Source organism: Mustelus asterias, chromosome 6, assembly GCF_964213995.1.
Source record: "Mustelus asterias chromosome 6, sMusAst1.hap1.1, whole genome shotgun sequence".
Lineage (NCBI taxonomy): Eukaryota > Metazoa > Chordata > Chondrichthyes > Carcharhiniformes > Triakidae > Mustelus > Mustelus asterias.
Genome location: NC_135806.1, coordinates 140505610 through 140522099, shown reverse-complemented (window position 1 = coordinate 140522099; position 16490 = coordinate 140505610). Strand labels below are relative to the sequence as shown.

The following is a 16490-nucleotide window of genomic DNA, read 5'->3' as shown; positions in this document are numbered from 1 at the left end:
AAAAAATAGGGAAGGTTTGCTATAGTTGTACGGGGCATTGGTGAGACCACATCTGGAATACTCTCTATAGTTTTGGTCTCTTTATTTGAAAAAGGATAGAATTGCATTAGAAGCAGTTCATCTTGTCAACCAGAAAAAGGCCTATTTATTCCTACTCTCTGTTTCTGGTTAGCTAAGCAACCCTCTATCCATGCTAACATGGTTACCCTTAAAGCCAAGAGCTCTTATTTTGATGTGGCTCCTTGCTAAATGCTTTCTGGAAATCTAGGTCCAGCGCATTCATAGGTTCTCCCTTATCCACACTCCTTGTTACTTCCTCAAGGAGCTCCAATAAATTAGTCAAACATAATTTGCCTTGCACGAGACCATATAGATGCTGCTTGATTGAACTGACATTTTACAGTGGACCACGATAACTTCTTTAATTTCAGCATTTTCCCGACGACAGGTGTTAAGCTACTCGGCCTGTCATTTCCTGCATTCTCTCTCCCTCCTTTCTTGAAGAGTCTATCTGCAATTTTCCAATCTGATGGGACCTTTCTACAGCTGAGGGATTTTTGGAAAATGAAAACCAATGAATCTACTATCGCTGCAACCACTTGTTCTAAGACCCTAGGATGTAGCCCATCTGGACCTGGGGACCTGCCAGCTTTTAGTTCTAATATTCTTACGAACCCTTTCCCTGGTGATTGTAAAATTCCTCCCTCGCTATCCTCTTGATTTACAATTATTTCTGGGATGTTATTTGTATCCTCTACAGCGAAGACAGACACAAAATATCCTTGCTTCAGCCACCGTTTCCTTATTCACCATGATTAATTCCCCATCATCACTCTCTGGGGGATGAATGCTCACTTACACTTTCCTTTTTAAATACCTGTAGGAACTCTTTCTCTCTGTGCTCCAATTTCTCCCTCACCATTAATCTTTTAGTGATCTCTATATTCTGCCACTCAGCTTTACAGAATTATACGCTTCTTCTTTCAATTTGATACTATCTTTAACTTTATAAAAGCAAATTACTGCGGATGCTGGGATCTGAAACCAAAAGAGAAAATGCCGAAAAATCTCAGCAGGTCTGGCAGCATCTGTAAGGAGGGAAAAGAGCTGACGTTTCGAGTCCAGATGACCCTTTGACAAAGCTTTGTCAGGAAACTGGGTTTGGATTCCCTAGAATGAGAGGTGACCTCATGAAATTTACAAAATTCTTACAGGGCGTGACAGGGCAGACGTGCAGGATAGAGACTCTGGTGAACTGGATCGATGACAATAATCTCTCCCATAATGTCAGTAAAACGAAGGAGATTGTCAACGTCTTCAGGAAGCGGAGTGGGGAACATGTCCCCGTCTACATCAGCGGGGATGAAGTGGGAATGGTCGAGAGCTTCAAGTTTTTAGGTGTCCAGATCACCAACCTGTCCTGGCCCCCCATGCCGACACTATAGTTAAGAAAGCCCCACCAACGCCTCTACTTTCTCAGAAGACTAAGGAAATTTGGCATGTCAGCTACGACTCTCACCAACTTTTACAGATGCACCAGAGAAAGCATTCTTTCTGGTTGTATCACAGCTTGGTATGGCTCCTGCTCTGCCCAAGTCTGCAAGAAACCACGGAGGGTCATGAACGTAGCCCAATCCATCACACAAACCAGCCTCCCATCCATTGACTCTGTCTACACTTCCTGCTGCCTCGGAAAAGCAGGCAGCATAATTAAGGACCTCGCACACCCCGGACATTCTCTCTTCCACCTTCTTCCATCGGAAAAAAGATACAAAAGTCTGAGGTCACGTACCAACCGACTCAAGAACAGCTACTTCCCTGCTGTTGTCAGACTTTTGAATGAACTTATCTTGCATTAAGTTGATCTTTCTCTACACCCTAGCTATGACTGTAACACTACATTCTGCACTCTCTCGTTTCCTTCTCTATGAACGGTATGCTTTGTCCGTTTAGCGTGCAAGAAACAATACTTTTCACTGTATGTTAACACATGTGACAATAATAAATCAAATCAAGAAATCAAATTAAGTTTTCACTGTGAGGGTGGTGAATCTTTGGAATTCTCTACCCAGAGAGAAGCTCAATCATTGAGCTTGTTCAAAACTGAAATTGGATAGATTTCTGGAGGCCAATGGCATCCAGGGATACGGGGATAGCACCGGAAAATGGTGTTGAGATAGATGATCAGCCAATGATCTGATTGAATGGTGGAGCGGGCTTGATTGAATGGCCGAATCCTGTATATATGTTGATTAAACTGTGACGTTCCTTTCCACCAATCATCCACAACTCCAAGAGGAAACAACCACACTGGTCCATCAGACATCGAAGGCACAAGTCAGGAGTGTGATGGAATACTCTCCGCTTGATGAGTGCAACTCCAACAATACTCAAGAAGCTCAACACAATTTTTCTAGGCTCCAGGGACCCGGGTTCAATTCCCGGCTTGGGTCTCTGTCTGTGTGGATTTTGCAAGTTGTCCCCGTGTCTGCGTGGGTTTCATAGAAACATAGAAAAACTACAGCACAAACAGGCCCTTCGGCCCACAAGTTGTCCCGAACACATCCCTACCTTCTAGACCTACCTATAACCCTCCATCCTATTAAGCTCCATGAACTCATCCAGGAGTCTCTTAAAAGACCCTATTGAGTTCGCCTCCACCCCACTTACGGCAGCCGATTCCACTCGCCCACCACCCTCTGTGTGAAAAACTTACCCCTAACATCTCCCCTGTACCTACCCCCCAGCACCCTAAACCTGTGTCCTCTCGTAGCAGACATTTCCACCCTGGGCAAAAGCCTCTGAGAGTCCACCCGATCTATGCCTCTCAACATCTTATACACCTCTATTAGGTCTTCTCTCATCCTTCATCTCTCCAAGGAGAAAAGACCGAGCTCCCTCAGCCTATCCTCATAAGGCATGCCACTCAATCCAGGCAACATCCTTGTAAATCTCCTCTGCACCCTTTCAATCTTTTCCACATCCTTCCTATAGTGAGGCGACCAGAACTGAGCACAGTACTCCAAGTGGGGTCTGACGAGGATCTTATATAGCTGCATCATTATCCCCGGACTCCTAAACTCAATCCCTTGATTGATAAAGGCCAGCACACCATACGCCTTCTTAACCACCTCCTCCACCTGCAGGGCCGATTTTAGAGTCCTATGGACCTGGACCCCAAGGTCCTTCTGATCCTCGACCGTACTAAGAGTCTTTCCCTTTATATTGTACTCCTTCATCCCATTTGTCCTACCACGACACATTTATCTGGTTTGAAGTCCATCTGCCACTTCTCCGCCCAGTCTTGCATCCTATCTATGTCCCTCTGTAACTTCTGACATCCCTCCAGACTATCCACAACCCCACCAACCTTCGTATCATCGGCAAACTTACCAACCCATCCCCCCGCTTCCTCATCCAAGTCATTTATGAAAATGACAAACAGCAAGGGTCCCAGAACAGATCCCTGGGGCACACCACTGGTGACCGACCTCCATTTAGAAAAAGACCCATCTATACTCACTCTCTGCCTCCTTTGGGCAAGCCAGTTCTGGATCCACCGGGCAGCAGCCCCTTGGATCCCATGCCCTCTCACTTTTTCTAGAAGCCTTGCATGGGGGATCTTATCGAACGCCTTGCTAAAATCCATATAAACCACATCTACTGCCTTCCCTTCGTCAATGTGTTTAGTCACATTTTCGAAGAACTCCACCAGGCTCGTGAGGCACGATCTGTCCTTGACAAAGCCATGCTGAGTATTCTTGAGCATACTAAACCTCTCTAAATGCTCATATATCCTGTCCCTCAGGATCTTCTCCATCAGTTTACCAACCACTGAGGTTAGACTCACCGGTCGGTAATTTCCTGGGCTATCCCTATTCCCCTTCTTGAAAATAGGAACCACATCCGCAATCCTCCAGCACCTCTCCCGTCTCCATCCCGTTTCCTCCGGTTTCCTCCCACAGTCCAAAGATGTATAGGCTAGGTGGCTTAGTCATGATAAATGCATGGGGTTACGGGGATAGGGTGAGGGTGTGAGCCTAGATGGAGTGCACTTTTGGAAGGTTGGTGCAGACTGCCTAATCCTCCTTCTGCACTGTCGGAAAACAAAAACACCATCCAGGACAAAGCAGCCCACCGGACTGGCACCCCATCGGACTGGCACCCCACCCCCACCTTAAACATCCACGCCCTCCACCACTAACGCACAGTGGCAGCCGTGTGTACCATCTACAAGATGCACTGCAGCAACTCATCAAGACTCCTTATGCAGCACCTTCCAAACTCACAACCACTTCCATCTAGAAGGACAAGGGCAACAGATACCTGGGAACACCACTACCTGGAGGTTCCCCTCCAAGCCACTCACCATCCTGACTTGGAAATATATCTCTGTCCTTCACTGTCGCTGGGTCAGATTTGTGGATTGGTGAAGGGTTGTGCGTTCGGAGATTACAGAGATCGGGAAAACAGGATGCCGAAGCTTTGGAACTGATGAACGAGAGGAGGGGGTGAGGCAGCAACACATTCAATCCCTTGTCGAATGAACAGTAGATTGCTGCCACTGGCTTGGATACACCAGGAGCTGTGTGACTGCACAGGTCTCACTATCACAGGGAGTCTCTGACAGAGAGAGAGAGAGGATGAACATTTCCTTTATAATCTGCTTTCAGCAGGGCTTAAGAACATCAGGGGAGATAATGCTGCCTAATTGAGGAGTTCACACCAGGGTGATACTGCGAGTCTGTGTCAGAGGGAGGGAGAGGAAACCAGCAAATATATCCAGTCATACAGTAACTACAGCACAGAGAGAGGCCACTCAGCCCATCAAATCCATGTGCTTTCCCCCCCCTCCTATCCACCTCTGCCTTACAAAATATCCGGAAGAGAGTCCCAAAGACTCATGGGTCTTAGAGAAAAAGATTCACCTCATCTCCATTTTAAATGGGTGACCCTTATTTTTAAACAGTGACCCCTGGTTCAAGTTTTAGTTTATTTATTGGTGTCACAAGTAGACTTACATTAACACTGCAATGGAGTTACTGTGAAAATCCCCTAGTCGCCACTTCGGGTACACTGAGGGAGAATTTAGCATGGCCTATTCACCTAACCAGCACATCTTTCGGACTGTGGGAGGAAGCTGGAGCACCTGGAGGAACTCCACACAGGCAAGGGGAGCACGACGCACACGCACAGAATTGAACCCGGGTCCCTGGCACCGTGAGGCAGCAGTACTAACCACTGTGCCACCGTGCCGCTCCCCCTCCCAATTCTCTGACAAGAGGAAACATCCTCTCCACCTCCACCCTGATCTCATTGAAACTTACAAAATCCTTACAGGGCTGGACAGGGTCGATGCAGGAAGGACATTTCCCCTGTCTGGAGGGTTGCGAACCAGGGGGCGCAGTCTCAGGGTATGGGGCAGGCCATTTCGGATCGAGAGGAGGAGGAATTTCTCTCAGAGGGTGGAGAATCTTTGGAATTCTCTAACCCAGAAAATTGTGGAATCTCAATCATTGAGCATGTTTAAGATAGAGATCAGTAGATTTCTGGATATTAAAGAGATCAAGGGATATGAGGATAGTGTGGGAAAATGGTGCTGAGTTAGATAGTGGGGGAGGTGATGACCCAGTGGTATTATCGCTACACTCAGCCAATGTTCTGGGGAACCGGGTTCGAATCCCGCCACGGCAGATGATGGAATTTGAATTCAATTTTTAAAATCTGGAACTAAGAACCTCCTGATGACCATGAAACCATTGTCAATTGTCGGAAAAACCCATCTGGATCACTAATGTCCTTTAGGGAAGGAAATCTGCCATCCTTACCCGGTCTGGCCTACATGTGACTCCAGAGCCACAGCAATGTGGTTGACTCTCAACTGCCCTCAGGCAACTAGGGATGGGCAATAAATGCTGGCCCAGCCAGCGACACCCATGGCCCATGAATGAATTTAAAAAAATCAGCCATGATCTAGTTGAATGACAGAGCAGGCTCGAAGGGCTGAATGGCCTACTCCTGCTATTTCATATATCCCTACGTCTCTACCTCCATCACCCTGATGGACAGAGTTCTGGGTCATTCTATTCAATGTGTAAAAAGGTTCATCCGCACATTCCACCCCGCTCCCCGCACCACCTCCCCCCCCCCCCCACCCCGATCCCCGCACCACCTCCCCCCCCCCCCCCCCCCCCCGCCCCCACACACACCCACATGTCTTTCCCAAAAGCTTATATCTGTGTCCCTGTCAGCCAATAGGAAGATTTTTATTTATCTACCCTCTCTAAACCTGTCACAATCTTGTCCACCTCGATCAAATCTCCCCTCGGCCTCCGCTGCTCCAAGATAAACAATCCCAGCTTCTCCAGCCCAGCCTGGTAACCGAAACCCCCCCCATCCCTGGGACCATTCTGGTAAATCTCCCCCCCCCCCCCACCGCACCCTCTCAAAGACCCTCACATCCGTCCTAAAGTGAGAGGACCAGAACTGGACACAGTGGGTGGGATTTTCCAGCCACGCCCGCCCCGAAACCAGAAAATCCCACCCCGAGGTCAACAGACCTTTTGCATGGTCCGCCCCTCGCCCGCTCCGATTCCCTTGGCGGGCGGAACGGGAAAATTCCCCCCAATATTCCAGCTCGTGTCTCGACCAGAGCTTCATAACTTCCCTCTCTGCACAAGAGCAGTGAAATAAGAGGAAGGAGATAAACATGGAACTGAAAGATGGAAGAGGGAGCACAGAAAAAGGCGGCAGAGGAGGAGAGAGGGAAGTTAGAAAGGAAGGAGGGAAGGAAAACGTAGGGCAAGGAAAAGACAGGAGGGAAGGAGAGTGGGAAAGGAAGGAAGGGAGGTAAGAATAAAAGGAGGAAACTGGTTTCAGGTGCGAGTAAGGAAGATGTTGCATTGCTTTAGCACCTTGTGCTGATGTGATGTGGGAATGGAGCAGCCAGTATGTACACAGCCAGTATGTACACAGCCAGCTCCCACACAGAACAGAATGGCATTCCCAACTGTCTGGATATACCGTGTCCCTGGGTTGAAGACTCGCTGCAGGATTTACATTTCACAGTGTCTGCACAGCCTGGGTTCACCCGCTGTTCACAAACTTAATGAGAAAACATCGTAAATCACAGCTGCCTTGTTCATTCATAGTTTTATACTCGGCCTCTGTTCCAGCCAGTTGCTGATTGGGAGCCCCACACAGCATCATTCTCCTTTCCATCACGACAGTCTTGGCCCTGTGGACAGTATTACTCACGCCTCATGGGCACTAGGGTCACGGGATCACTGTCTACAGCAGGTAGCTGAATGTAGAATTCAGGCTGTCACTGTAGTACAGTACTGACGGAGTGCTACACTACACTTCACTGGAACATGAGCAGGGTCTTCAACCTGTTCAATGAGATCATTGCTGATCTCTACCTCAACTCCATTTCTGTAACCTAACTAAATCTATTAGGCTTTCAGATGAGATGAACATGTTCTATCCTTGGTGTTCAAGCTAATCCCTCAAATTATAGCATCACCATCGCTGAATCCCCCACTATTAACATTCTGGGGGTTACCATTGACCAGGAACTAAACTGGACTAACCATTTAAACACTGTGGCTACCAGAGCAGGTCAAGGACTGTGAATTCTGTGGCGAGTAACTCACCTCCTGACTCTCCAAAGACTGTCCACCATCTACAAAGGCACAAGTCAGGATTGTGGAGAGTTGCCTGGATGGGTGCAGCTCCACCAATACTCAAGAAGCTTGACACCATCCAGGCTGTCAAGGGGAAGGGGTACCAATCAGGTTTGATTTGGTACCCCTTCCTCAAGCATTCACTCCCTCCACCACCGATGCACAGCGTCAGCCACGTGTAACATCTACAAGATGCAGTGACTCACCAAAGCTTCTTAGTTAGACGTCTCGCAACACCAGGTTAAAGCCCAACAGGTTTATTTGACAGCACGAGCTTTTGGAGCGTTGCCCCTTCATCAGGTGAGTGAAGAGTTCAGTTCACAAACAGGGCATATATAGACACAAACTCAATTCCAAGATAATGGTTGGAATGCGAGTCTTTACAAGTAATCAAGTCTTTACAGGTACAGACAATGTGAGTGGAGAGAGGGTTAAGTACAGGTTAAAGAGGTGGGAATTGTCTCAAGCCAGGACAGCTAGTGAGATTTTGCAACCCCAGGCAAGTGGTAGGTGTTACAGATAGTGTGACATGAACCCAAGATCCCGGTTGAGGCTGTCCTCGTGTGTGCGGAACTTGGCTATCAGTCTCTGCTCAGTGACTCTGCGCTGTCGTGTGTTGTGAAGGCCACCTTGGAGAATGCTTACCCGAAGATCAGAGGCTGAATGCCCGTGACTGCTGAAGTGTTGAAGTGAATGACTACTTCAGCAGTCACGGGCATTCAGCCTCTGATCTTCAGGTAAGCGTTCTCCAAGGCGGCCTTCACGACACACGACAACGCAGAGTCGCTGAGCAGAAACTGATAGCCAAGTTCCGCACATGTGAGGACAGCCTCAACCAGGATCTTGGGTTCATGTCACACTATCTGTAACCCCCACGACTTACCTTTGCTTGTAAAATCTCACTAACTGTCCCGTTTGGGGACAATTCATACCTCTTTAACCTGTGCTTAACCCTCTTTCCACTCACATTGTCTGTACCTGTAAAGACTTGATTACCTGTAAAGACTCGCATTCCAACCATTATCTTGTAATTGAGTTTGTGTCTATATATGCCCTGTTTGTGAACTGAATCCCACACCAGGTCCTATCCCCACAACCCCACATATTTACCCCGCTAATCCCTCTAACCTACACATCCGAGGACACTAAGGGGGCAATTTAGCATGGCCAATCAACCTAATCTGCACATCTTTGGAGTGTGGGAGGAAACCGGAGCACCTGGACGAAACCCACGCAGACACGGGGAGAATGTGCAAACTCCACACTGACAGAGACTCAAGCTGGGAATCGAACCCGGGTCCCTGGCGCTGTGAGGCAGCAGCGCTAACCACTGTGCAAGTGGTTAGTAAATATAGTGAAAGTTGAGACCACAGCACAGATTTTTGTGGGACAGCACTAAACACTCCCTTCCAAATAGAGTAGATCGGTCATGATGGTATTGAATAGTGGAGCAAGGCTGAAGGGCCTGGTGACTGCTCCTGCTTCTATCCTTGTGTGTCCTTGTCTCTGTGGTAGTATGCCCCTTTAAGAGGCAAGTCCGCAGAGGGTCATGTGACCCATTCGACCAATCGAGCGGGTTCTCCCAGCAGTTCAGCGTCTGGAGTCATGGGGCGGGATTTTCCGGCTGCGCTCGCCCCGAGACTGGAAAATCCCACCCGAGTTTAACAGACCTTTGCATGGTCCATGTCCCGCCCGCTACAATTCCTGTGGCGGAATGGGAAAACTCTGCCCATGGAGTCGGGTAGTCTTATCTCAATCGCTGTACACAATTAATAAACAGTTACATTAATAAACCATTCATTCTTTAATCTACTTGCTGGTCACCTGTCTGTAATGAGTCTTCGGAGGCAGAAGTCCCTTCACCAAACTCCCTTTATTTACAATTCCTACAGCAGTACACAGAGTGCTCGCAGGCAGCAGTCTACCTCCGGGGGTGCCGGAGGAACCAACTCTCCCGGTTAAATACAAGGAAAAAACTCCCTGATTGTCCCATCAATTGACCCCTTAATCAGGGAGTTAATATTCCAGTAAGCCACCCTCAATGGCCTGATCAGTCATTACACTGTCCTTATACAAGTCATGATGTGGAGATGCCGGCGTTGGACTGGGGTAAACACAGTAAGAAGTCTCACAACACCAGGTTAAAGTCCAACAGGTTTATTTGGTAGCAAATACCATAAGCTTTCGGAGCGCTGCCCCTTCGTCAGATGGAGTGAATATCTGTTCTCCAACAGTGCACAGAGACACAGAAATCAAGTTACAGAATACTCATTAGAATGCAAATCTCTACAGCCAGCCAGGTCTTAAAGGTACAGATAATGTGGGTGGAGGGAACATTAAACACAGGTTAAAGAGATATGTATTGTCTCCAGACAGAACAGCTAGTAAGATTCTGCAAGATCAGGGGGAAAGCTGTGGGGGTTACTGATAATGTGACATAAATCCAACATCCCGGTTTAGGCCGTCCTCATGTGTGCGGAACTTGGCTATCAGTTTCTGCTCAGTGACTCTGCGCTGTCATGTGTCGTGAAGGCCGCCTTGGAGAACGCTTTCTCTGTGCACTGTTGGAGAACAGATATCCACTCCATCTGACGAAGGGGCAGCACTCCGAAAGCTTATGGTATTTGCTACCAAATAAACCTGTTGGACTTTAACCTGGTGTTGTGAGACTTCTTACTGTGCTTATACAAGTTGCCATCTTTCCTGCTCCCTGTATTCTATCGCCAAACCGGTCTCCAGTCCAGGCCAATGCTTTGCTCGGAGCACTAACTTTTATCCAGCGATTTCTGACACGGAATTTCATTGAATGCTTTCTGAAAGCCCACATTAATTACACCACAGGTATTCCCCTGTCGAGTGGCTTGAATACATTGTCAGATTATTTAAACATGACCTCCCTTTTATAAATCCTTGTTAGTTCTCTCGAACCAGCTCAAATTTCTCGTAAGTGCTCACTCCTTAATTATACATTCCGATAACTTCCCCACGGCAGGTTCACAGCTCGATAATTTCACTGCTTCCTCCTCTCTCACCTTTCCCAAATTCCTGAATTATAACTGCACTTCTCCATTGCTCATCCTGAAACGAGAGAGCTTGTTATGGCTAAAGCATTCGGAAAGTCCTCACCTACTTCCTTAAACACTGAAATGGGAAACTTCCCGACCTGGAGATTTAGAGCCATTGTCCTTCCTGATGGATTTATTCCATGAAATGTCAGGAATATTGTTTGCTTCCGTTACCATGGAGACTGGCACCAAGTAATTACTCAACAATTGCATTGATCACTTTGGGGCGGCACGGTGGCACAGCGGGTTAGCACTGCTGCCACAGCGCCAGGGATCCAGGTTCGACTCCAGCCTCGGGTCACTGTCTGTGTGGAGTTTGCACATCCTCCCCGTGTCTGTGTGGGTTTCCTCCGGGTGCTTCGGTTTCCTCCCACACTCCCAAGATGTGCGGGTTAGGTTGATTGGCCATGGAAAATGTCCCCTTAGTGTCTGGGGGACTAGCAGGGTAAATATGTGGGGTTACAAGAATAGGACTTGGATGGGATTGTGGTTGGTACAGGCTCAATGGGCTGAATGGCCTCTTTCCGCACTGTAGGGGTTCTATGATCCTAAACACCTGAACCAGGTCACCGTTCTGCCACAGCTTCACTGGCTCGTTAATGACCTCCTTTTATTTCATACCCTGAGCTGTAAAAGATGCAAATTCATTACTAACTTTCAAAAGAGAGTTGGGTAAATGCTTATAATCTTTGAATCATACTCCTCAGAGGGAGGCCATTCAGCCCATTCTGCTTGTGTCGGCCCTCTGAAAGAGCAATCCAATTAGCCCCATTCGCTGGGTCAAAATCCTGGAACTCCCTCCCTAACAGCACTGTGGATGTACCTACATCACATGGACTGCAGCGGTTCAAGAAGGCAGCTCACCACCACCTTCTCAAGGGGCAGTTAGAGATGGGCAATACATGCTGGCCTAGCCAGTGACACCCACATCCCGGGAAAAAATAAAAATTGGCAAGTCACGTTGCAGCTTTATAGAACCTTAGTTAGGCCGCACTTGGAATATTGTGTTCAATTCTGGTCGCCACACTACCAGAAGGATGTGGAGGCTTTGGAGAGGGTACAGAAAAGATTTACCAGGATGTTGCCTGGTACGGAGGGCATTAGCTATGAGGAGAGGTTGGAGAAACGTGGTTTGTTCTCACTGGAGTGACGGAGGTTGAGGGGAGACCTGATAGAAGTCTATAAGATTATGAGAGGCATGGACAGAGTGGATAGTCAGAAGCTTTTTCCCAGGGTGGAAAAGCCAATTACTAGGGGGCACAGGTTTAAGGTGCGAGGGGCAAGGTTTAAAGGAGATGTACGAGGCAGATTTTTTACACAGAGAGTAGTGGGTGCCTGGGACTCGTTGCTGGGGGAGGTAGTGGAAGCGGATATGGTAGTGACTTTTAAGGGGCGTCTTGACAAATACATGAATAGGATGGGAATAGAGGGATATGGTCCCCGGAAGGGTAGGGGGTTTTAGTTCAGTCGGGCAGCATGGTCGGTGCAGGCTTGGAGGGCCGAAGGGCCTGTTCCTGTGCTGTAATTTTCTTTGTTCTCTGCCCTACCCCCCTAAGCCTAGGAAAAAGAATGATTTTTTTGGGCTAAGAGTAAAGAGGTTTAATTGGATAGTTTTCAAGGACAATCTTGAGGATCTAACTATTGCCCTTTGACATTCTATGGCATTGCCATTAGTATCAACATCCTGTGGACTACCAGTGACCAGAAACTGAACTGGACTAGCCATATAAATACTGTGGCTACCAGAGCAGGTCAAAGGCTAGGAACTCACCTCCTGACTCCCCAACGCCTGTCCACCATCTGTAATGATGTGGAGATGCTGGCTGGGGTAGGCACAGTAAGAAGTCTCACAACATCAGGTTAAAGTCCAACAGGTTTATTTGGTAGCACGAGCCACAAACTTTCGGAGCACTGCTCCTTCATCAGGTGAGTGGGAGTTGTGTTCACAAACAGGGCATATATAGACACAAACTCAATTTACAAGATAATGACATTACATGATAATTACATTATCTTGTAAATTTGTGTCTATATGTGCCCTGTTTGTGAACACAACTCCCACTCACCTGATGAAGGAGCAGTGCTCCGAAAGCTTGTGGCTCGTGCTACCAAATAAACCTGTTGGACTTTAACCTGATGTTGTGAGACTTCTTACTGTGTTCACCATCTGTAAGGCATATATCAAAAGTGTGATGGAATACTCTCCACTTGCCTGATGGATCCAGCTCCAACAAGACTCAAGAAGCTCAACACCATCCAGGACAAAGCAACCCCGCTTGATTGGCACCCCATCCACCACCTTAAACTTTTGCTCCCTCCAGCACCGACGCACAGTAGCAGCAGTGTGTACCATCTACAAGATGCACTGCAGCAATTCACCAAGGCTCCTTAGACAAGCCACAACCAGCACCATCCAGAAGGACAAGGGCAGCAGATACCTGGGAATGCCACCACCTGGAGGTTCCCCTCCGAGTCTCTCACCATCCTGACTTGGAAATATATCGCCGTTACTTCACTGTCGCTGGGTCAAAATCCTGGAACTCCCTCCCTAACAGCACTGTGGGTGTACCTACACCATGTGGACTGCAGCGGTTCAAGAGGGCAGCTCACCACCACCTTCTCGAGGGGCAATTAGAGATGGGCAACAAATGCTGGCCTAGCCAGTGACACCCACATCCCGGGAAAAAATAAAAAGAGTCAGCGCTGATTCGATGGGTCAGGATTCTGAGCAAGGAACAAAGAAAATTACAGCACAGGAACAGGCCCTTCGGCCCTCCAAGCCTGTGCTGATCATGCTGCCCGACTGAACTAAAACCCCCTACCCTTCTGGGGACCATATCCCTCTATTCCCATCCTATTCATGTACTTGTCAAGACGTCCCTTAAAAGTCACAATTGTATCTGCTTCCACTACCTCCCCCAGCAGCAAGTTCCAGGCACCCACCACCCTCTGTGTATAAAACTTGCCTTGTACATCCCCTTTAAACCTTGCCCCTCACACCTTAAACCTGTGCCCCCTAGTAATTGACTCTTCCACCCTGGGAAAAAGCTTCTGACTATCCACTCTGTCCATGCCTCTCATAATATTGTAGACTTCTATCAGCAATCCGATAATAAAATTGCGAGAGAGTGGAGATTGAATACAATTGTTCTAAGCTGCTAAATAATGCAGGAGTGAGGAGTTATGAATTATTAGTGTAATCCAGTTTCAATACAGCATACCTCCCGCTAAGACCCACTCTGTCACAAACAGGCACAGCCGGGGCTTAAGGTGGATACTCCTTTTCCTAAAGATGTGCGGGTTAGGTGGATTGGCCATGCTAAATTGCTCCTTTGCGTCAGGGGGACTAGCTGGGGTAAATGCATGGGGTTATGGGGATAGGGCCTGGGTGGGATTGTGGGATTGTGGTTGGTGCAGATGGGCCGAATGGCCTCCTTCTGCACTGTAGGACTCTATGATGTTAGGAATGAATTGCCCCCAGCTCAGCCTTTGCTTCCTGCAGCGCAGTCCTTTCGCTTAATGAGTCAACCGGGGCAATAATCGACTCTCCCAAATTGTCCCTCCACCTGGAGACAAACAAAGAACAAAGAACAGTACAGCACAGGAAACAGGCCCTTCGGCCCTCCAAGCCTGTGCCGCTCCTTGGTCCAACTAGACCAATCGTTTGTATCCCTCCATTCCCAGGCTGCTCATGTGACTATCCAGGTAAGTCTTAAACGATGTCAGCATGCCTGCCTCCACCACCCTACTTGGCAGCGCATTCCAGGCCCCCACCACCCTCTGTGTAAAAAACGTCCCTCTGATATCTGAGTTATACTTCGCCCCTCTCACCTTGAGCCCGTGACCCCTCGTGATCGTCACCTCCGACCTGGGAAAAAGCTTCCCAATGTTCACCCTATCTATACCCTTCATAATCTTGTACACCTCTATTAGATCTCCCCTCATTCTCCGTCTTTCCAAGGAGAACAAGCCCAGTTTACCCAATCTCTCCTCATAGCTAAGACCCTCCATACCAGGCAACATCCTGGTAAACCATCAGCAAGCGCTGCAGATTTTAGGGAATCTCTCAGGAAACCTTGGAGGGTGGGCTCTTTTCGCTCAGCTTGACACAATAAGTGGTCTTTAAGATCACAAAATGTTTCGAGAGGGTACACAAAAGTGATATATTTCCACTTGTAAGGGACGTCAGACTGAGAACCCACAAGCACAGGACAGCCCCGAATAAATTACCTGGGGAATTCAGGGGAAACTTCTTGAAGCAGGGAATAGGGAGTGCCCCTCACAGGGAGTGGCTGAGGTGAATCGTCGAGATGTGTTCGAGGGGAAACTGCATAAACACAGGAGGAAAGGGGCTATGGAGATGCTGATAGGGTGAAAGGAGATAGGCTGGGAGGAAGCTTGTGGAGCAGAACCGCTGGCGTTGACCAGCTGGGCCGAATGGCCACTTTCCGTTCTGTAACACTGCCGGAAATCGAGTCAGATTGATGAGAAGAATAATCGATAGTGAAATGTTGCTGTGAGGAACTGCCACGCATCAGGTTTGCCCCTTCCTGATCCAGAAGGTGATGATTCTGTGCGGATGTAAACACACGGAACAAAACTAGTCTGAAATTACTTCACCGAGATCAGAAAGGCCACAGGATGGTGAAAAAATAAAATAACCCCGTGCTGTACCTGTCCTGTGAGTGTTTGATGGGGACAGTGTAGAGGGAGCTTTACTCTGTATCTAACCCCGTGCTGTACCTGTCCTGGGAGGGAGTGTTTGATGGGGACAGTGTAGAGGGAGCTTTACTCTGTATCTAACCCCGTGCTGTACCTGTCCTGGGAGTGTTTGATGGTGGAAAGAGTGTAGAAGGAGCTTTACTCTGTATCTAACCCCGTGCTGTCCCTGTCCTGGGGGTGTTTGATGGGGGACAGTGTCAGGGGAGCTTTACTCTGTATCTAACCCCGTGCTGTACCTGTCCTGGGAGGGAGTGTTTGATGGGGACAGTGTAGAGGGAGCTTTACTCTGTATCTAACCCCGTGCTGTACCTGTCCTGGGAGTGTTTGATGGTGGAAAGAGTGTAGAAGGAGCTTTACTCTGTATCTAACCCCGTGCTGTCCCTGTCCTGGGGGTGTTTGATGGGGGACAGTGTCAGGGGAGCTTTACTCTGTATCTAACCCCGTGCTGTACCTGTCCTGGGGGTGTTTGATGGGGGACAGTGTCGGGGGAGCTTTACTCTGTATCTAACCCCGTGTTGTACCTGTCCTGGGAGTGTTTGATGGGGACAGTGTAGAGGGAGCTTTACTCTGTATCTAACCCCGTGCTGTACCTGTCCTGGGAGTGTTTGATGGTGGAAAGAGTGTAGAAGGAGCTTTACTCTGTATCTAACCCCGTGCTGTCCCTGTCCTGGGGGTGTTTGATGGGGGACAGTGTCGGGGGAGCTTTACTCTGTATCTAACCCCGTGCTGTCCTTGTCCTGGGGGTGTTTGATGGGGACAGTGTAGAGGGAGCTTTACTCTGTATCTAACCCCATGCTGTACCTGTCCTGGGAGTGTGTGATGGGGACAGTGCAGAGGGAGCTTTACTCTGTATCTAACCCCGTGCTGTCCTTGTCCTGGGGGTGTTTGATGGGGACAGTGTAGAGGGAGCTTTACTCTGTATCTAACCCCATGCTGTACCTGTCCTGGGAGTGTGTGATGGGGACAGTGGATGCTGTGAGCTGTAATGTTTACCCGGTCTGCTCTAACAATCTTTCAT

General features: G+C 48.4%; 1 protein-coding gene across 1 annotated transcript in view; it reads right to left on the bottom strand.

Annotated features, from left to right (window-relative positions):
- Positions 1–16490, bottom strand: part of LOC144495190 (uncharacterized) — a 984403-nt gene that overhangs the window by 294604 nt on the left and 673309 nt on the right. The window lies entirely within an intron of this gene.